Genomic DNA, 22,806 nt, shown 5'->3' on the forward strand with positions numbered 1-22,806 from the left:
CCTCACACATATTTAGTATTTATACTTCATAAATGAATGGCTTTACTAACATACTATTTCAAGAAATTGTCGCTCATACATGATTATAAAATTATTTTTAACCCTTTGAACAATTTTTTTCAGGAATTAATGTTTTTAAATTTGTAGAATATTGTTCAAAATATTTCACTGATATATTTAAGTAAGAACTATTTTTAAATCCTCAAAATAAACTTATTTATGTTTTAACTGACTATGTTTACAGCGTATTCATAAACATGTTAGAATTACTTCTATATTGTTCATTGGTTGAGTAGTACCGTAGTGCATTCACTTTTAAAATAAATATTACCTTTGCAATTAATTATTGCTAGAATTTGCATGGTTGTAAGTTTTAATCCTCTCAATTTTGTTCATATCAAGCAAAATTTAAAAAAAAAATATTTTTCCTTATTCTGTTCATAGCCAATCTTCAATAAGCATTTTTTTCCTTTATAAAAATTAAGCAGTTTATTTATTACCAAAACTGAAACCAAATTATAACGTTCTATGTAGAGCTCGTGAAAATATTGTGACAGTTTAGATTTTCTGGTATTCAGTTTAAAATTATTTTCATACCATGGGGTACGTTGATTTGTACGTTGATCCGTAAGTGTTTTTATAAAAATAATGTTTGATATTATAAATAAAAAAAATATTTCTAAACAAATATTTTTCAACTTAAAATAAAATTTCAGTGCAAAGTTGTGAAAAAAAAGAACTTGTGGTATGTCCGTGAGTTCATTTCACCAGGGCTGTGGAGTTAGCAGGTTAATGAGACTCCGACTCCGAGAATTTTAGAAACCCCGACTAAAGCTCCAAGTCTTGAGAATTGTAAACCTTCGACTCCCGACTCTGACTCAGGCTTCTTTACCCAAAAATCAGTCCAATTCCGACTCCGCAAGCCTACATCCCCCACCCCAACCCCCAACGAAATAATTTTAAAAGAAAGTTCCTCGGCATTTTTAGGTAATGTTTTTTTTTTTTTTATTTAGCATATGGTCGTGATAAAGCTATGCGTATAAAATGCGTCCATTGGAGAAAAAAAAATCAATGATAAAATTCACGAAAAATCTTTAGTTTGCTTCTAAATCTGATGCAGACGATCAACTTTTATCAAAATTTATAACCAACACTTGGTCAGAAAAAGTTTGCTGAAGTAATGTGCAATTGACTCTTGAAATATTTGTGCGGTTGCCGCTTTTGCGATTTGGTTTTGAAGTTAAATATTTGAGCCGAAATAAATCACACTGAATAAAACTTAGCCTAAGAGGTTTAAAGATGTGCAACCAAAAAATCGCAATGTATTGAACGTATGAACTTCCATTACTCTGAAACTTTAACAGATCCTTCTTTTCTACTATTACAGTATCTAGCAAATGTTTTATCCATCTTTTAAAGAAACGATGTTGAAAATCATAAGAAGTAAGGAATTTTAAAAACATATGACTTAATAAATATTTTATCAATTGCAAAAGAACAGGTGAAAGAAATGTAGAAGATAGAAATAAGTTCAGTAACTGAATAAAGTTTGATGCTTCGGAAGAAACTTCCAATTAAAATATAGTATTTTTTCTTGGTGGAAAAAAATAGTCGATATTTGTTTAAGCAAATATTTGGTTAAGCAATACAGGGTGTCCGAAAAGTTCTTGAAACATTTTATAAAAATCATAGAAAATCAACAAATTGTCTTGTGAATATGAGGTTTGTCCAAGAATACTTTCCAGATTCACGAATAATATATTTTTACGAGGTCATGAAACAATGGTGCCCAACCTTTTTTTGTACCTTTGAGCCGCAACTCATATTAAAATGAAACTCGCGGGGCAGACCGCATAAAAATTATACGAAAATTTAAACGTATAAACATGAAAAAGCATTGAAAAGGAAGGAAAATTACAATATTGCAAACCAAGAAATGTTTCCATTACTACAATAAAGTCCCAATTATCAGTGGTCAGTTTATCCGTGGTTAGGACTATCCGCAGGTCTTTTCACTATTTTTTTAAACGCCATTAAATGTTTTTTAAAGTTATTATTGTGTTATTGTTCGTTTTTAGCTTTTACGTATGCATATTTTTTACATTCAATGTTAGTAAATGGAATGCAGCAATGTTTTTAGCTATAATTTAAATGTATGTGTGAGTGTTATTCATATTTTTTTAACTGTTTTGTATACAGTAGTATCGTTTTTTAACTATCATTCGGATTATCCACGGTTTTCGCCTGTCCGCGGTGACAGGCAGTCACCCTATTTTGCGGATAATCGGGAGCTTACTGTATGTGTTTATTTTAGCAAAAAAAAGTTTAAACCTGGCGTTTAAAAAAACAATTTATGACCATTTTATCCTTAAATGTGCAGCAGTCATTTAAAAAAAAAAAAGATGATGATTGGTTGTTTTGGAAGTTTCTCGAGCATAGTTTTCGACTCGGGAACAGAAAAACACGCCAAATGGATCAAATTCACGAGACTATTGTGGCCGTAGGTAGAGCCTCACTGTCATAAAAAAAAACAGTGAAGCACCGTTTATACGTTTTTGAAGAGACTGTATAAAAAAGGGGTACAAATGAAAAAAACGAAAATAGGTATACGTCAATATGTAATAGACTCTGCAGAGACCAATTTTAAAAATGTATAGTTGAAGGGTTTGGGGCAGAAATGTGACAAGCCAAAAGGAATGACTTTTCGGTCAAATATTTTGTTTCTCATAACTAAAATTGAAATAAACATGACAGTGGATTATGTCATTTGGAGACAAACATATTTAGTGTCAGTATTCCAGAATATAGAATGTATAATAGTTTTGAAAAATTTTACGCATTTTTTTTTTTTTTTTTTAATAGTTTGGAAGCCAGCCTGCTGAAAAATTCACATCATGTGGCATATCAGGTTCTTGCCCCGAGCCCTTCAATTGATAAAAGCGTATAAAAGAGAACGTATCAACGGTGCTTCACTGTATTCGTGAACCTTTGACTAATTAATGTGGTAACAGCACATTCATACTACAATTGAAGTACATAGAGGCAAAGGGATGCAAGTGGCAAATTTAAAAATTTGGAGATAACCAGTACAAATGGTAGGTGAACCCTTCCTCTATCTTAGGGCAAGAGATAGTACTAGTAGCCTTGGTAGGTGCTGCTTTGCTGTACAACATGATTTGGAAAAAAATTAAAAAAATCAATGAAATCCTACCTAGGATCTGATGTTTAAACACGTTTTACTCTAAACTTAAAATAGTCCACTTGCATCCCTTTGCTTCTCACTGCCTCAATTTGTTGTTTTTCTATAAATTTTATTCGTCAAGGCATTTTCGGACAACTGTATCTTTAATACTTCTGATGCTTTATGAGTATAATTAGTTATTTTTTTTTTTTTTTTGTCATTCAATGCAAAAATATGCAGTCTTTCTTTAAATAAAGAAATTGATTTCTTAGATTCATTGCAGAAGTAATGGTAATCATTTAAAAAGTCTAGCGCTAGACTTTCAATTTTTTGAAACATTCTTGTCATTTCATTTCTACTATACGCAAAGATAAATATACAAGTAACTATAAAGTATTTAGTTTCAATTTTACACCGTCAGCCACTACAATATGAAAAATGAGTTAAATAGCTTTCCTCTTTTGAACTCTTTACGCGCCACATTTTACTGTTTGCACTTGCATACCCTGTAAAGCAAATAAAATCATAATCGGTGACTCTTCCCCCTTCCTGAAATTTGTTAACCTATCTTATCAGTTGATAATCGCATACATGTTAGCGGGTAGTTGGAGGACATTAAATTCTTTATTTTGGGCTATTTGTCCCTTGAAAGCTCTGAAATTGTTTTGAGAAAGGACGGTTTGCTCTTATCTGGGAAATTGGCTTGAACTCTGATTTGTCCACTCAGGCGGAGCGGAAAAGAGATAACAAAAGGCAGCTTCCGGCCCTCTCGTCTGGAAATTACGATAGGAAACTGCATTTTGCTCCCAGAGGAAGGAAAATGTTGAGAAATCTCTGTACAAAAATATTGAATATTTTATTTCTTTTACTCAAAAGAATCACTGAAATGGTGTCTATATTTTCTGCTTTAAAGTAAAAAAGGAAAAAAAGAAAAAAAAGTTAAAGCACTAAGAAAATAATTATATCATCGTACTTTTATTACTCTAATAAAACATGGATATTCATTTTTTTAAGTAATTATAAAAACGTAAAATTCTCGTAATATTATAAAGTACGGTGCTCAAAAACTTGACTTATAAATCTATAACGAAATACCGTATGTTGAGGTTTTATTATTGAGTAGGTCGTTAATCTCTGAATTTTTACACTAAATAGGAGTAAACGAAAGTATAAAGTAAATAGAAAAAATTCTATTGCCACCCTTGTGGAAATATTTTTACATAAATTGTTGGCGAGTGACGACTAGGTAACATGTAAAAAGAAAACATGATAAGCACGAAACAAATAATTATGTCGTTACACTTTTAGCACTCCAATAAAACATGGAGAAACTTTTAAAAGTAATATAAACGAGATGATGTGTGCATCACATGACTTCCTTTTCCTCCAATTTAAAGATAATAGTGCCTCGGAGTGAGCAAAAAACCCCTTTAAATACTTTCATTTCAAGTTTGTTGCGAACCAAAGCAAAGAAAACATTTTATACGGATAAATTTTCCCAATAATGGCGGTTTTAATGTGATTCAATGATTAACTCTCTAAATCTCTAAATACGGCCAAATTGAAACCAGATTAAAAAAAAAAAAAACGCCAAATTCGTCGACAAAACTTGGCGACCAAAAGCTTGGCAATATATTGACAAGTGTTTGCCAAATTATAGCACCGCTTGAGTTTACATTGAAATTAAAATGATTTTACCCCAAAAAGGTGTAAAGATCTCCTTTGGAACATCCGAATGCAACCAAAAGAGAAGGTGCGCAACTAGACCCCACTTGGAGTCTATGTGCCAAATTTCAACTTTCTAGGACGTACCGCTCTTGAGTTATGCGAGATACATACACACATACGCATACATTAGGACGTCACGAGAAAATTCGTTGTAATTAACTCGGGGATCTTCAAAATGGATTCTTCAGGGATCTATACGTTCTTAAGGCATGTATCCACGTGTGGTCGGGTTGGAAAAAAAAATCAATATTCATTCGGGAGCGAGCAAAATGGATATTAAGACCGATTTTTGAGTGAAATTTTTTCGCGAATACAATACTTTCTTTTTTGTAAAAGGAAGTAAAAAGTAAAATGCTCAAAAAATTGACTTTTAAATCAATGACGAAATACCTGTATGTTGAGGCTTTATTATTGACTAGCGGGTTATTTTCCGCAATTTAAAATGTTTCGCCAAATAAACAGTACTACAGTAAAAAATTTATAAAAAACAATCAGAACTGAATGATACGACAAATCAAATTATTTACTTAGATAAGTAACTATCTTCAACTATAAAAACAGATACAAATGTTGAAGACATAAGGAAAACAAAACCCAATAGAAAAATCCTGCAAGATCAAATTATGTGACTGAATATCTAAAAAAACTGATTCAAAAGATCAGTTCGCTAAACCACAGCAATTCCACAATAGCGTAGCCGTCCACGCGTCTGAGGCGCGCGGCATGGTTCCCTGCAGCTGTTGACACTGTCGGTCAACGCCCTCTCGATGAGTTAACTTACCCCGCCATCTATTAGGAGTTCAAAAAACTGAACAATTAATTAAACATTCAATTTTCAATTACAAATATTTCGGTCAACCTGATCAAAAACAAAAAAAAAAGCCTACAGCCTTCCTCAATAAATGGACTATTCAACACAAAAATAGATTTCAATTCGAACCAGTAGTTACTGAAATTAGCGCGTTCAAACAAACAAACTCTTCAGCTTCGAGATTTTAGGCGCAGTTGAAGTAAACGAGAGAATGGGGTAAACAAAAAAAAACTACACTGGTGCTATTTATGATCATGCTTGTGTGTTTCAAATTTTGGATGGTTACTTGTTTTGTATTGTTTCAATGTATGTGCATACCAAATTTAATTAAATCGGTCCTGCAGTTTTGGAGATAGTTGACCAAATCTGAAAATTATCATAATTTCTTGCACCAATTCATGTTACTACTACCCTTGAGGTGATTTCTGAAACTAAACTGTTGGTAAGTGACAGTTAGATAACACGTGAAAGATATTCTGATAGTTCCACGTGTTTCTGAATAATAGTGTAGGCGTCATCATTGTTTGAAGAAAACACTGAAATATGTTGTTGTTTAAAGATTATTGATCTTAACTTCTACTCTTCTGCAGGTCTTCACATCGTCGCCTCAGAACAATAGTAAGATATCTAATCCCAGAAATAGCACTAAGATATCTTACTGTTGCTCTGAGGTGACGATATACATTGAACCTGGTTTGAACTAGTTTTGTCATTTGGAAAGCTACCAAAATATTTAGTTGCGAATTTCACCTTTCTTGCTATTTTTTATGTGGAATACAAGTGTTTTCCTTTACTTCATACTCTGGGTTAAAAAAAAAGCACAGCTAATTTTTTTAGTCTTCCGAAGATTAAATTTTGCTGTAAATTATCCTTTTACATAAATTCCGCACATACTTAAAAATTTTCTGTGTTTTTTCTTTTTAAATGATGTCAATGACCCTACATACATTTCACCGTTCCTCTATTATCCAAAACAAAAATTTAAAATGTGTGCTTCTTTTTATTTATTTTCAGAAATCTGTTCGAATTAACACACATAACAAGAATTTCTGTCCAGAACTAAACGAACCTACTTTACTGTGTATCAATACCATCTGATCAACATTCTCAAAATGAGCTAAAATTTTAAATTATTTCAAGCATAATTTAATAACTTTTTGAGCTGATTTCTTAAATTAAAATATGCCTTGCTCATGCAAAGAAGTGGATGCGTAAAAATAAATAAGCGAACAATAAATGTAGTAGCACCTTTTACATTTTTTTTTATATTAAGCAGCTAATATATTATTTATCATTAAAAAAGTCTGTAATCGCTTTCAAAAAGAATTAAAATAATAAACTCATTGAAATAAACACATATAAAAAATCGTTTGTTTTTCCCCAATTGCCAAAACATATTATAAAAAAAGAGAAAATGTACTTTTAAAAATAAGCAAACAACAATAAAATATCAACTTAAAGAAATTATCAAAACAAAAATCGTCTGCGCTTATCTTTATGTTCAAACATAAAAGACTCCGGATTTTTCCCCCAAAAACTGAATACATGAATTAAACCTTTAGAGTGAAAGTAAAAACAAATCATATCAACAATACTTTTTCATAGTAAAGATCATGGCTGCGGAGTCATATCAATCTTACTTGAGGGTTAAGAAGTCAGAGTCGGGAGTCTTAAGATTTTTGATTCAAAGACATCGGTCACTCTCTCTCAAAGCCCGCAACTATGCTAATGTGAACGGAGTTGGAGTCAGACTTGGACTTATTTTTTGATAAAGGTGTCGGAGTCGGGGTCTAAAACTTTAAAATTCTAAGAATCAGAGTAAGGCATTTACCCGTCGTGTCTAATTATTTGCCAAAGCTACGGAGGGAGAGTCGGAGCCTGGCTAATTTTCGGAGACAGGAGTCGGAGTTAGAGTCGACGAATCTAAAATTCTAAGAGTCGGAGTCGGGAGTTGGTCGTCAAGAGCTGCTTCTAACAAAGTTTGTTCAAAGTAAATTTGCCCCTATAAATTTGGAATTTATATTTACCTTGAATTTCCCTGTAGGCGCTAATGTTAAGATTTTTTTTTTTTTTTTGAACTGTTCAAAATTGATTGAAAAATTGTTCAAATTAAAAGGTGCAATTTGGGAATGAGGTGTCCTTGCCGAGATCTTTCGAACAAAAAAAAAAGTTGGTTTTAATCGGACCACTAGCTCAAAAGTTATTGGGGGGGGGGGGGGACTGCAGTCAGACTGACCAACAGGCACATTTTCTCCATCTGAAGATGCCTTACTTTTCAATTTTTTATTTTTCGATATTTATTTAATTATTTATTATTTTTGACCTTGTTTTCTTTGTTTTGTTTTCAGTGATATTTTTAAGATGCATTAATAAGCCTTCTTCCATGCTTTTTTTTTTTTTTTTCTTTTTCTTACTTTCACTGGGAAAGTAGGCTTAAAATGGTTGACCACATTAAAATAGAATTAAATATCCATTCCGGAATACTCTTCTATTATTTTTTGAGGGGGGAGGGAAAACAGAATATTTTTAGCCATTAACTATTAAAATGTCCAAGATTAACTTCAAAAGAAGCACTTACAAAAATACTGCATTTTCTAAAAATTCTGTCCTTATAAAATGAACTAAACAGCTTAGAAAATAATAATATTAACTAATCACCGAAATCATGTAAAATATTCAGTCAAATCACTAGTCTTTTCCTCCCACTTTGTACTATTCACTCTTCTTTCTCCTTAAAAACAGTTAAAAAATTTTATCACAAAAAGATCACATAAAAAGATGTTTAAACTAAGTTAAAACTATTTTAATCTTAATGCATGTAATATATTGTTAATGAAGGAAATAAGAAGGTGATTAAGTCTTTGCAAATTTATCAGTTGCTTAGACATTACCTTGCGTACTACAAATAAAGTTAGTAACATAACTTCGAAACATTAATTTAAAGGACATTTAATGAGTCATGTAGTTTTCAATTGCGACATAAGCAGTTTTAAAGTAATTATGAGTAATTACGCTTTAGTTTCCACGGAATGCCTGTATAATTAAACGTTCGCGGAGGAAACTTTTTTTTCTGTAAAATTTGCTAGAGTTCAAATCATTTCGAAGAGTTTGACCTTTAGAAATTGCTGCTGAGAGATTATTTAGTTGTTTATGGCTTAAAGAACCATATGACTTTTAGGGCTTGCTAAAACGTAATTCTGTTCTGCATAAAAAAATAAAAATTTCTAAATGATAGGTATTATAAGTAAAACCAAATACAAAGTTACAGAAATATACATACTAATTAGTTCCAAACATTTTAGACTTTTGACAATTGATCTGTTGAAAAACGTTTCATCAACTTCGGAATTATTTTATGTAAAGCTCGAAGATTTTTCAAATTTATAATTATGCATAGATTAGAGTCAACCTTTGCTTATTAAATTCTTAAAAAATGTACTTTTAAGAAATTTCTAAAATTACCGATTGATGTGTAATACAATGTCCCATAATAACTTACGAATTTTTTATGACTCATACATATTTTTAGGGGTTTGAATACTTTTCAGGATATAATTTAACAAGATCAGAAAAAGTAAAATTTCTATATTTTTTTCATGTTTTTAATGCAAGTCTTAAGTACCCAAATGTCATTCCTACACTTGTCCCTACTGTTAGTAAAAAATATATCAAAATTACTTCTAAGCAAACAAACAATGTGTTCACATTTTTGTGGTTTTTATTTCAAAACATTGTTTTATTTAAATTCAAAAAAAAGTTCGAAATTTAATTTTTTTATAAAAGTTTGTTAACTTAACGAGTTTTAATTTTATTCCCAGCCGTTGATGTCATTCCCTCACAACACCAATTTCTCTCCCGGAATCGTAACTAAACAAATTGCTTTGAGCAAAAAGTGTAGCAATTAATAGCTGGAAATCCAGAAAAATATTGCAACATGTTTGTGTCTTTGATCTGTATGAAATTATTACTTAGAATATATATGAAAGCAAAAAATTAGAAAAGGGTTTTTGCACATATGTCATTCCCTCACATCTGTTTTCACATTAAAAAAATAATAAAACTGCATGAAAACAACATGATCATAAGTTGCTCCCCAGTTTGAGAATATTTGTATGCAAATAAACTCAAACATTAGTTATTTATAACAAATAGAATCTAATTTTAATGAATTCGTCATTCGCTATTAGCAAGGGAAGGACGCTTAAGTGAGTACAGCTAAAGGTAAAATGCTATTAAAAAAATGCTTTTGCTTAACAGGACCAATATTTTTTCCATAAAGCCCTTACATATTTTTACCCCTAAAAGAGGCATTATCTGATTCCACCCGCTTTAATTTTTCTGAACTTAATAGGCTCAAAATGACTGTTTTTATGAAAATGACCCAGCAAATTGCTTATAACCAACCATCTATCATTCAGCGAGACTTTAGTGCGCAAAGAATTAACTTTTATCTTGATTTCGACTGATTCACGTGATGAATTTACGTCAGATTGATTTCGTGGATACAATTTTGACCACGTGACAGGTCGAAAACATTTGGAAAAGAAGATCGGGTAGAACGAGAATCGCCCTGAATCCGATTACGGGAGAATTAATGTACATAAATCGAAACAACACACGGTCTGCAACGCTCTTCGTAATATTGCCGATTATACGTAGCTCTTTTTATTGCAAATTAACTATATAATTACGAAAATGTACTTATTAAAGACAGTTTCTAATAAAAGATATAAAAGCAAAACTTGTTCAATGCAAATCAAATTAAGTTTTCATAAGTTCTAAAATAATAAATTTTTCTTATATAGCTTAATGTTGGATTAGATTAACATTTAAAATGCCGGACAACATTTCAAATTCATAGCTGGTACTTGTCGAGAAATTAGCAAAAATGTTAAGTTTTGAAGTTGTCCCAATTACTTTTCACTGTACAGTATGTCGTCGCCTCAGAGCAACAGTAAGACTTCTAATCCCAAGAAAAACAGTAAGATATTCTGCTGCTGCTTTGAGCACGGGATATAGGGGAGGGTGACTCAAAGCGGGTAGGCCTTTCATATGCCCCCGCTCCATGGTGTGTAAGTGGCGTTGCATACGTATGTCGTGAACGGTGATTACGTGATCACCCTCGAGTTTTAATCAGTCCCTGCGAAGCAGTAGTGTAGCGACATGGCACAACAAAACTTAAAATTAAAAAAAAAAAAATGACATGTTTCTTTTAAAAAATGAAGTTTCGCAACTTGTGATTATTCAAAGACCAGCTTATTTTTACTTCCTTTTATAAAAAAGGAAGTATTGTATTCGCGAAAAAAATTTCACTCAAAAATCGGATTTAATTTCCATTTTGCTCACCCCCGAATGAATGTTGAGTTTATTTTTCAACTCGACCACACTTGGATATATGGCTAGGAACGTACAGACACCCGAAATAAAATTCCTAGTGAGGTCTAGTTGTGCACCTTCTTTTTTTGGTTGCATTCGGATGTTCCTAAAGGGGTCTTTTACACCTTTTTTTTGAGGGGGGGGGGGAAATCATTGTTAATGTCAATGCAAACTCAAGTGGTGTTGTAATTTATTAAACACTTGACGATATATCACCAAGCTTTTGGCCGCCAAGTTTAGTCGCCCACTTGGCAAAATATTTGGCGATTTTTTTTTTAAGTCTGGTTTTAATTTGGCCAATGTTGATAATATTTAAAGAGTTAATCACTGAATCACTTTAAAATTGCCTGTAATGGGGAAATAAATCTGTAAAACGTTTTTTTGCCTCGGTTCGCAAGAAAATAGAGGCGAAAATATTTGGTGTTTCCTTGCTTCTCCAAGGCGCAAATATCATTAAATTGGCGTAAAAGGAAGTCATGTGATGCGCACATCAGCTCGTTTAGATTTAAGTTTATAATTATTGAAATGAACGAGCTGATGAGTGCATCACATGACTTCCTTTTACTCCAATTTAATGTCATATTCTCATTATTGGCAGTTTTAATGTGATTCAATAGTTTACTTTCTAAATATCACCAACAGTGGCCAAATTGAAACCAGATTTGAAAAAAAATAAAAAAAAATCGCCAAATTTGTAGCCTAGTTGGCAACAAAACTTGGCAACTAAAAGACTGGCGATATATCGCTAAATTATAACACAACTTGAGTTTACATCGAAATGAACAATGATTTCCTGCCAAAAAGGGGCAAAAGATCCCCTTTGGATCATTCGAATGCAACCAAAAAAGGAGGTGCACAACTAGACCCCACTAGGAATCTACGTACCGAATTTCAACTTTCTAGGACATTCCGTTCTTGAGTTATGCGACATACATACACACATATGTACATACATACCTATATACAGACGTCACGAGAAAAGTCGTTGTAATTAACTCGGGGATCGTCAAAATGGATATTTCGGGTGTCTGTACGTTAGTAGTAAGAGCCGCGGTATAAGGGTCAGAAGGAGGGAAACAACTCAACAGTGGGAAGGGGGCGTGGTCCTCCGCCATCTTGGATGATCACGTGATCATCTTGAAATCTTTCAGGAGGGGTATTTTCGGATGACGTCATTTTGCGTCAGTTATTTTCTTTAAATTTTTTGAATATTTAATTTCTTGATTATTAATTTTCTTAATTATTTAATTTCTAATTATTTCTTAATTATTTAATTTCTAATTATTTACTGAACGTGATTCATGAGTGTAATCTAAAATGCTACGGCCGGGAATCGAACCCTCGGCCTCTGGATTACGAGCTTTGCATGCTAACCACTAGACAAGACAAGTTATTTCCAATGGAGGAAAATAAAGTGTTAAATGGAAACTCATTTCTGGCGCCATCTATCGGGGAACATCTCTGAACGGATAGTCACAATTTTATTCAGTGCTGATGGCGCCATCTAGTGATGTTAAAAATGTTTAATTGTGAATTCTTATTTTAAAAAAAAATATATTTTTGGAAGGAATAATGCTTCGCTGTGAATTAAAATTTTATGGAGTGGATTTGAACTCGTGACATAAAGATTCTTCAGTCGGCGGTATGGTCAACGCATTAGACCGCTCGGCTGAAGAATCTTACAAAGAAGTAGCAATTTAAAGTTCATATACTCATACAGGGGATAATTTTTCAATTAAATGCTGAAAGTCAAGAGTAGATGAGTCAGACAAAGGAATTTTAATGACAAAGAGCCTAATCAAAGCAACGTGATCTAATAAATCCTTCAGAGAGAGATAAAATATTTATTTTTGCTTTTAAGAAGAGTGATTGCTACATGATTAAGAAATTTTCTTGTTTAAATTTGTTCCAAACAGGATGACAAATTCAATGAGACTACGTCACAAGTCTCAATTACTGGACGAATCAGAGTTCAGATTTTTATCAGCTTATCTGAGCAATTCTAGCTTTATTTCAGTAAAGACATCAGTTTGAAGTGTTCTGCTGTCGGGTTCACTAGACGTTTACACCATGAGCTTCAAGGGTCAGAAACGAAAATGCGACAGTACAAGCAACGCTGCCAAGTCGGCAAAATTTGACGAAATGAAAGTAAGTATTGCTCCTTTATTCGTTTTTGAAAATAAGAATAGTGTATTTGTTTGAAAGCTTCATGATTTATTCTAATTTTCTATTGCAGCCGGGAAACCCATTTTTGGAGAAGGACGTGCCAGAAGGACTTTTTCCGATTGGAGAAGAGGTGTTCGTGTATCCCAATACTTTCCAGAGCAACGTCAGCCTGCAGATACGAAAATTTCACAAATATGGAGAAAAGTACTATCCGACGAAGGAAGGGATCTCCTTGCGGCCTTGGTGGGCTACAGATATCATAGGAAGGAAATCAGTGCCTCAAACCAAGCAACAACTGCGTACGGTATTTGAACATGAACTCACCATCGAGAGCAATGACTTTGCTCATTTCAAATTCACGCGTTTAGCACCAAATGGAGAGCCCCGATCAATCACACTATCGGCAGAGCAATGGACTGAAATGATCCGACAACAAAATGCTATTACGAATGCGTTGCTAGATCATGTATTCCGTGAAATGGATTTTTTGAACGCGTACAGTACCATAACGAATACCACAGTAGCAAAAAGCACCTTGCCTGCTTCGTTGATACAAGTTTGGGTACGCATTACCTTTACAACGTGCTAGAGAGTGTTCTGTGTAAAATGTTCAAAGATAAGGGACTTAAAGATCCCGAAATGTTAGCTGAAGAACTGCATGGGAATCGCATTGAGAATTTTAATTCTCTTGCACTAGCTATGGACGTTTTAGAAATGGCTGAAGAATTTCGGGAAAATTTGTGGGAAGACCCAACATTTTTGTGTATGAAGCCCGCAATGTATGTAAATGAACATTTTTTAAAACATGTGGAACTAAACAAAGTTCTGTCTTCTGTCCGTGAAAAACTATGTCCAGCAGACGCATTTGAGTATTTTGAATAAAAATGTTAATGAAAAAAAAATTGTACACAAATGTAATACAAATTTGATATTATGTATGTAAATTGCTTTAAAAATAAAATGTCATTGCTAAGAAAAAACTGTGCCGTTATTGTAACATTTTTCAAGAAGGAAAAAAGAAGTTCTGCATTAAAAAAAAAAATATTGTTGCATTTTAATAACACATTCTCGGGGGGGAATATATACGAAATACATTGCTTATACTAAATTTTGTCTTTGTTGTAATATTTTGAAAGAAAAAAAATTATTCTGCATTGAAAAAAAAAAAAACTTTACAAACAACTCAGATTAAAACTTTGGAAAAAATAATATGTTTGTTAAAATACAATAAAACTATGATTTAGTTTTCTGGATTGTAGAAATGAGGCAGTAAAATAAAAGTTATATCAATACGTTTTTCAAAATTTATAATTTTCTCTTAGTATTTTCCCTTATATCCGACTTAAATGAAGCGTGTGATGCCTCGGAAGCAAAGGGGAGGAGAACGGTTCTAGTTCTGTGTATTGTTTTCAACACATTGACATGTTTAAGCTTTACTGTTCTAATTTTAGCCTTTTCTTAGTATTAGTCGAAGTCCTTGGCATGTACTAATCTATTGAAATATCACAAAAATTATATTTTCATTCAGACTTAATTACAAAACCGTACAATGAGACGAAGAAAGCATCGACAGTATAAGTATTACTTACAAGAAAGTGCATATAGAAAGATATGAAAGAGTGATGTCGAAGTCTAATCCATCAACTATATTCAACAACACAATAAAAACACAAGTTTCTTTTAAAATGATAAACATCATTTATTCACACACAGTAAAAAACAATTAAACAAACTTACACCTTTAAGTAAAACTCTTCAAAACTTTCAAGCATATTCTTAACATCGATTACATTGAATAAATCAGACACAAAACATTTTAAACATGGACTGTCAACATTCAGAGTAACGAACTCACGAGCCAAGGCTTCCCAATTAACATTATAAAGAGCCTGTTCGAAAAAAAATATTTTGGTATTGAGACTTCTAATCCTATGAAAAAGTTAAGAATGAGTGACGTTGCTGGAAATCATTCTGAAATTTTGAAGCTTGAAGTTGAACAGATGGATGCAACGAGCACGAAAATGTACATTGAGCCTACTCCCCAGCCAGATGATATGATACACTTGGGTGATAATATTTTCACTTTAGTGAGTTCTTTTCGGAAACGTACACGCGTGCAGATTAGAAGATACACATGTGGGAAAGATGGTATTCTTCGTCCAACTAAGGATGGTATTTTCTTAGAACCAGATGTGTGGAATTCGCTTATTTCAAGTCTACGTAAAAATATAAATCAAAAATTAATCGAAGACCGTGATTTCGCTTTTGTTGTAAAAAAGAACGTTTGTGTATTCAACGAGAGTGCAAATGGTAACATCTGTGTTAGTGTGCAAAGATTGTTCAAACTAAAACGAGAAGTGCTCCAGTTGATGCCAGAGAGAGTGCTACTTATGGAAAGCTAGATTGACAAATTGTGTTACGCGTCCCCTTGTATCTCACGTAGTGTCAAAGACAAACTTATGACTTGTACTCTAAAAGAGCACATCCTTTCGGAAATTGAGAAAAAATATCCCTGTGGTAGTCGATGTGATGAAATCAACACATGCACAGCACAAAGAATTGATGTATTAGCTGATTCTCTACGTAAGTGCCTATTTAATGAACTCATACGAAAAATAAACTGTCTTTCTAAAAAAGAATGCACGGATTGTAAAAATAGATTCATTTTTTACATGAGAGTGCATGAATGTGAATCATTAACAAGGGGACGAAAATTCGACACTTTTTTCGAACAGGCTCTTTATAATGTTAATTGGGAAGCCTTGGCTCGTGAGTTCGTTACTCTGAATGTTGACAGTCCATGTTTAAAATGTTTTGTGTCTGATTTATTCAATGTAATCGATGTTAAGAATATGATTGAAAGTTTTGAAGAGCTTTACTTAAAGGTGTAAGTTTGTTTAATTGTTTTTTACTGTGTGTGAATAAATCATGTTTATCATTTTAAAAGAAACTTGTGTTTTTATTGTGTTGTTGAATATAGTTGATGGATTAGACTTCGACATCACTCTTTCATATCTTTCTATATGCACTTTCTTGTAAGTAATACTTATACTGTCGATGCTTTCTTCGTCTCATTGTACGGTTTTGTAATTAAGTCTGAATGAAAATATATTTTTTGTGATATTTCAATAGATTAGTACATGCCAAGGACTTCGACTAATACTAAGAGAAAGGCTAAAATTAGAACAGTAAAGCTTAAACATGTCAATGTGTTGAAAACAATACACAGAACTAGAACCGTTCTCCTCCCCTTTGCTTCCGAGGCATCACACGCTTCATTTAAGTCGGATATAAGGGAAAATACTAAGAGAAAATTATAAATTTTGAAAAACGTATTGATATGAATTTTATTTTACTGCCTCATTTCTACAATCCAGAGAACTAAATCATAGTTTTATTGTATTTTAACAAACATATTATTTTTTCCAAAGTTTTAATCTGAGTTGTCTGTAAAGTTTTTTTTTTTTTTTTTTCAATGCAGAATAATTTTTTTTCTTTCAAAATATTACAACAAAGATAAAATTTAGTATAAGCAATGTATTTCGTATATATTCCCCCCGAGAATGTGTTATTAAAATGCAACAATATTTTTTTTTTTTTAATGCAGAACTTCTTTTTTCCTTCTTGAAAAATGTTACAATAACGGCACAATTTTTTCTTAGCAATGACATTTTATTTTTAAAGCAATTTACATACATAATATCAAATTTGTATTACATTTGTGTACATTTTTTTTTTCATTTACATTTTTATTCAAAATACTCAAATGCGTCTGCTGGACATAGTTTTTCACGGACAGAAGACAGAACTTTGTTTAGTTCCACATGTTTTAAAAAATGTTCATTTACATACATTGCGGGCTTCATACACAAAAATGTTGGGTCTTCCCACAAATTTTCCCGAAATTCTTCGGCCATTTCTAAAACGTCCATAGCTAGTGCAAGAGAATTAAAATTCTCAATGCGATTCCCATGCAGTTCTTCAGCTAACATTTCGGGATCTTTAAGTCCCTTATCTTTGAACATTTTACACAGAACACTCTCTAGCACGTTGTGAAGGTAATGCGTACCGAAACTTGTATCCAACGAAGCAGGCAAGGTGCTTTTTGCTACTGTGGTATTCGTTATGGTACTGTACGCGTTCAAAAAATCCATTTCACGGAATACATGATCTAGCAACGCATTCGTAATAGCATTTTGTTGTCGGATCATTTCAGTCCATTGCTCTGCCGATAGTGTGATTGATCGGGGCTCTCCATTTGGTGCTAAACGCGTGAATTTGAAATGAGCAAAGTCATTGCTCTCGATGGTGAGTTCATGTTCAAATACCGTACGCAGTTGTTGCTTGGTTTGAGGCACTGATTTCCTTCCTATGATATCTGTAGCCCACCAAGGCCGCAAGGAGATCCCTTCCTTCGTCGGATAGTACTTTTCTCCATATTTGTGAAATTTTCGTATCTGCAGGCTGACGTTGCTCTGGAAAGTATTGGGATACACGAACACCTCTTCTCCAATCGGAAAAAGTCCTTCTGGCACGTCCTTCTCCAAAAATGGGTTTCCCGGCTGCAATAGAAAATTAGAATAAATTATGAAGCTTTCAAACAAATACACTATTCTTATTTTCAAAAACGAATAAAGGAGCAATACTTACTTTCATTTCGTCAAATTTTTCCGACTTGGCAGCGTTGCTTGTACTGTCGCATTTTTGTTTCTGACCCTTGAAGCTCATGGTGTAAACGTCTAGTGAACCCGACAGCAGAACACTTCAAACTGATGTCTTTACTGAAATAAAGCTAGAATTGCTCAGATAAGCTGATAAAAATCTGAACTCTGAATCGTCCAGTAATTGAGACTTGTGACGTAGTCTCATTGAATTTGTCATCCTGTTTGGAACAAATTTAAACAAGAAAATTTCTTAATCATGTAGCAATCACCCTTCTTAAAAGCAAAAATAAATATTTTATCTCTCTCTGAATGATTTATTAGATCACGTTGCTTTGATTAGGCTCTTTGTCATTAAAATTCCTTTGTCTGATTCATCTACTCTTGACTTTCAGCATTTAATTGAAAAATTATCCCCTGTATGAGTATATGAACTTTAAATTGCTACTTCTTTGTAAGATTCTTCAGCCGAGCGGTCTAATGCGTTGACCATACCGCCGACTGAAGAATCTTTATGTCACGAGTTCAAATCCACTCCATAACATTTTAATTCACAGCGAAGCATTATTCCTTCCAAAAATATTTTTTTTTAAATAAGAATGCACAATTAAACATTTTTAACATCACTAGATGGCGCCATCAGCACTGAATAAAATTGTGACTATCCGTTCAGAGATGTTCCCCGATAGATGGCGCCACAAATGAGTTTCCATTTAACACTTTATTTTCCTCCATTGGTAATAACTTGTCTTGTCTAGTGGTTAACATGCAAAGCTCGTAACCCAGAGGCCGAGGGTTCGATTCCCGGCCGCAGCATTTTAGATTACACTCATGAATCACGTTCAGTAAATAATTAGAAATTAAATAATTAAGAAAATTAATAATCAAGAAATTAAATATTCAAAAAATTAAAAGAAAATAACTGACGCAAAATGACGTCATCCGAAAATACCCCTCCTGAAAGATTTCAAGATGATCACGTGATCATCCAAGATGGCGGCCATCCAAGATGGCGGAGGACCACGCCCCCTTCCCACTGTTGAGTTGTTTCCCTCCTTCTGACCCTTATACCGCGGCTCTTACTACTTACGTTCCTAGGCATATATCCACGTGTGGTCGGGTTGAAAAATAAATTCAACATTCATTTGGGTGTGAGCAAAATAGAAATTAAGGCCGATTTTTGAGTGAAATTTTTTTCACGAATACAATACTTCCTTTTTTGTAAAAGGAAGTAAAAAACGTGCCTTTGTGCAAAGTGGGTCGGGAAAAGCGGGCATAGGATTTAATCATATATTTATTTGTAATTTCTTGATTCGTGTGCTGACTTAAATTTTCTATTTCAATAGGATGAGTATAACTTTAAAAAGTTATTTTTAATTTTTAAGGATGGCCAATAATTAGTCTATTAATTTAATCAGTTATTTCTTTATGTTTTATAAACAAATGTGCTGACTTTAAATTGGATAAGTACAACTGTTTTATATTTTTTATATAATGGCAGGCTAGTCAACTATTTCAATCATTTATAATTTCATATTTGATTCGCAAATGTACCAAACCACAATTAGTTAAGCTTACCCGCTTTGGGCTCCCTGATAGAGCAAAGCGGGTTTTTCAAATGTTCGTAAAGTTTGATAATAAATAAATATTGCGTTCGAAATAATACTAAAATCACTTTATATTTTAAAGTTCGAGAACCCTGTTAGAAAATAAAACCGAAATTGTTGCAATAAAAATCCAAAAACTACAATTTTCGAGTGTTCTTCGAAAACTACCCGCTTTGGGCCACCCTCCCCTATGTAACTTTCAGCCATGTGCGAAGTATGATGTAAAATGTGTAATTTTTTTCAGAAAAAAATTATTAAACTTTAAAAGAGAAAAGAAAATTTAAAAAAAATCTCATTTTTTACGTAGCATTCCAAAATTTCTACAGTATATTGTATTGCATAGAACATTATAATGCACGGGGGACGACAGGTACCGACAACTTTAAATCGGCTTCCAACAATAGCTTGAAACAGCAACTTTTGAAAACTTGGATTTTACGATTATGTTGATAGTGTTTCCAATTTATTTTGTAATGGAATTAGAGAAAATTGATGTTATAAGTTTTCCAGCAAAAAGCAGCCTTGAGTCTCCTGCAGTCTTTTTGCCGTCAAATACGTGCACTAAAAAACAAAATTCAAAATCATTAAATATGGTTAAAATTACTCGAAAGGATTCTACAGTATTGTGGCAATTAATTGAGAAATGCATTGTTTTGAATGAAATTTAGTTTAGTTTTTTTTTTTTTTTTTTTTTTTTTTTCACATTTTCTATGAATATACGTTTGAAACTAATAATTAATTTGACCACCACCAGACATTATAACACCACTCATACGCTTTGGCCTGGGATGCACTAAGCTGGCAAGAACAGCTTTAATTTCAACATTTCTGAACCATATCTCAATAATAGCCGAAATTAGTTTGTCCATCATCGGGCAGTCAAAATTGTAAAGCCGTTTTTGCGCGTCAGTCCAGAAATCTTCTTTCAGAGTTATGTCCGGTGAATTAGTGGGCCAATTCAGAACAGTGAGTTTGTTTCTTGAGCAGGAATTTTTGATTCTTTTCGAAATGGCATCACGCACTGTCCTGTTGGAAAACGATATTTCCATTCGGCCGCAGTTTAGACATGGTTGGAAGTATTTTTTTGGGTCAATTTGATTTTGTAACTGACACTGTTTATCATTTATTCTACGTGAACAAAAAATTCCGTCTCCAAAGCACTAAAACAACCCCAAATTATCATTTTGGGAGGATACTTTAGTGCCTGATTGATTTGATGCAAATTTAGATATTGTTCTTTTCTGATTCTCACGAACTTGAACTTGAATCCTTGAACCACAAAATCTGTTTCGTCAGAAAAGAGAATCTTCTTTTCAGAACATATTTTGTATTTCCGTGCCCGTTCCAACCTTTTTTCTTCATACGAGACATGAGAAGCTGGTTCTTCTACGGCCTACGCTCCACCCGTGTTCTAACAACCTGTATCACGCTCTGTTGAAGGTAGAATATTGACACCAGTTGGGGCCATAAACCTGGACGGGTCAAAACTGGTTAATCGCGGATTCGAAACCCTTACTAAATGAAAAGTTTTGTCGTTACGAACCGATGTTGATCCTTTTCGGCTTTATTTTCTAGTATGGTTGGTTCTAGCATTCATGGCAGTCTGAAACTGTTTCCATACCCTTCCGACAATTGTACTCACTCCACGTATTTTACATATTTCCTATAACGTCTCGGAAGTTTTCTCTAATCGCAATCACTTTTTAATATGTTTCTGAGTTGATATTCATGACGCTAATGATGACCTGCACAAACGATAAACTAACACTGTATAAAAACTATAACCTGGCGGAGTAATTTGAAGACCTGATGCACACCAAGCGCATGGGAACTGATAGTTTGATAGCATCGATATTAAATGCCATTTTAACTCTGAACTAATTTGGTGTGCTTCTTCAAAAGCTTATGCGTGATAAAACGAAAAACAAACATGATATTTTTCAGTTGCCACAATACTGCAGTTATCATAACAATTTTGGAGTTTTTTTTAATTTATTCCTTTTTTTTAATGTAAAGCTATTATTTTGGTTAGATATAATCTTACGTACATAAAAATAATGGTTAGATCGCTCCTTGGCATTTTTATTTCTTCAAATGAAGAATATGTATTTATGAATTATTAAAGTATGAGCTCTAGGGATTATTCTTCAAAATTGTCAACTTATGTGAAGTGTATTGGCAAACATTTTGGACAGTTGAACACATTTAAAGAGTATTAAATCCAGAACATTAGCACCTGTTTTCATTTATATCGCCGATTAGACAGTTCTCTCTTTTTGAGCAAGTAGTAGTCATCAATCATTGCTTCCCAAAATGAAAAAGAAAATGTTTATTAAGCAATTTTAACTAACAACCTTACCTTTCTTCTGTGAGTGCTCACAAATTCGCCTCAAATCAACGATTATATTTTAAAAAGGTTTTTTTTTTTTTCAGGATATGAGATTCTGTGAAAATCAGTTCTTTGTTTCCAGTCCATGATAAAAGTCAGTTTGCGACATAATGAACAAACACACCTAAATGGCATCTAACGCTCACTTTCATGATCACTTTTCTGAAAAAACAGCATTTTAAATGCCAAAAAAAAAAAAAAAAAAAAAATAGTTTTGCCAATAGATGTAAGTGAAGGTATCTCTGGCCTGAGAACCAAATTCACTTTTTTATGAAAATTTCCTTATTCTCCCTCGGTAGGGCTACCTAAATTTGTTGAAAATTCATTCATTGTTTATAAGCGTAATTAGTAGGAATATTTTATGAATTCTTAACCAAGTTAGATTTTTATCAGAAAAATGTAAGAAATGCTCAATTTAGTTATAGTATCAAAGAAAAATATTTCATAACTGTTGAACCTACCGTTGAAAATAAAAGAAAAATACGTGGATTTTCATAAAACTTACCTAAGTGCAACTGCAGGTATTTTATATGTTTTAGTAACACTTGTATATAGGTTTACAAGCTCTTACTTCCGATATAAAAAATCTCAAATTCGTATTCAGAAAAAAAAAGAAAAAAGTCGTGAAGTTTGTATAGCTCGAAAACACGAAATCCGAATGTTAAAAATGAGTCAAGTGGAGTAAAGGCTAGAAACTGCTTTGTATTCTGCAAAGTTAGAATTTATTTCCTTTTAATTCCAAGAGATTGGACTGCCATGAAGTAAAAGAGAGCCTAAAACAAGTTTCGACACAGTACTACATAGCTTTCAGACAATTTTCTCGCTTTGCTTTAGCCATGAAAAGGTTTTTTTTTTTCGATTTATATAGTCATTATATATATATATAT

The sequence above is a fragment of the Uloborus diversus genome, chromosome 1, assembly GCF_026930045.1.
Source record: "Uloborus diversus isolate 005 chromosome 1, Udiv.v.3.1, whole genome shotgun sequence".
Taxonomy (NCBI): Eukaryota; Metazoa; Arthropoda; class Arachnida; order Araneae; family Uloboridae; genus Uloborus; species Uloborus diversus.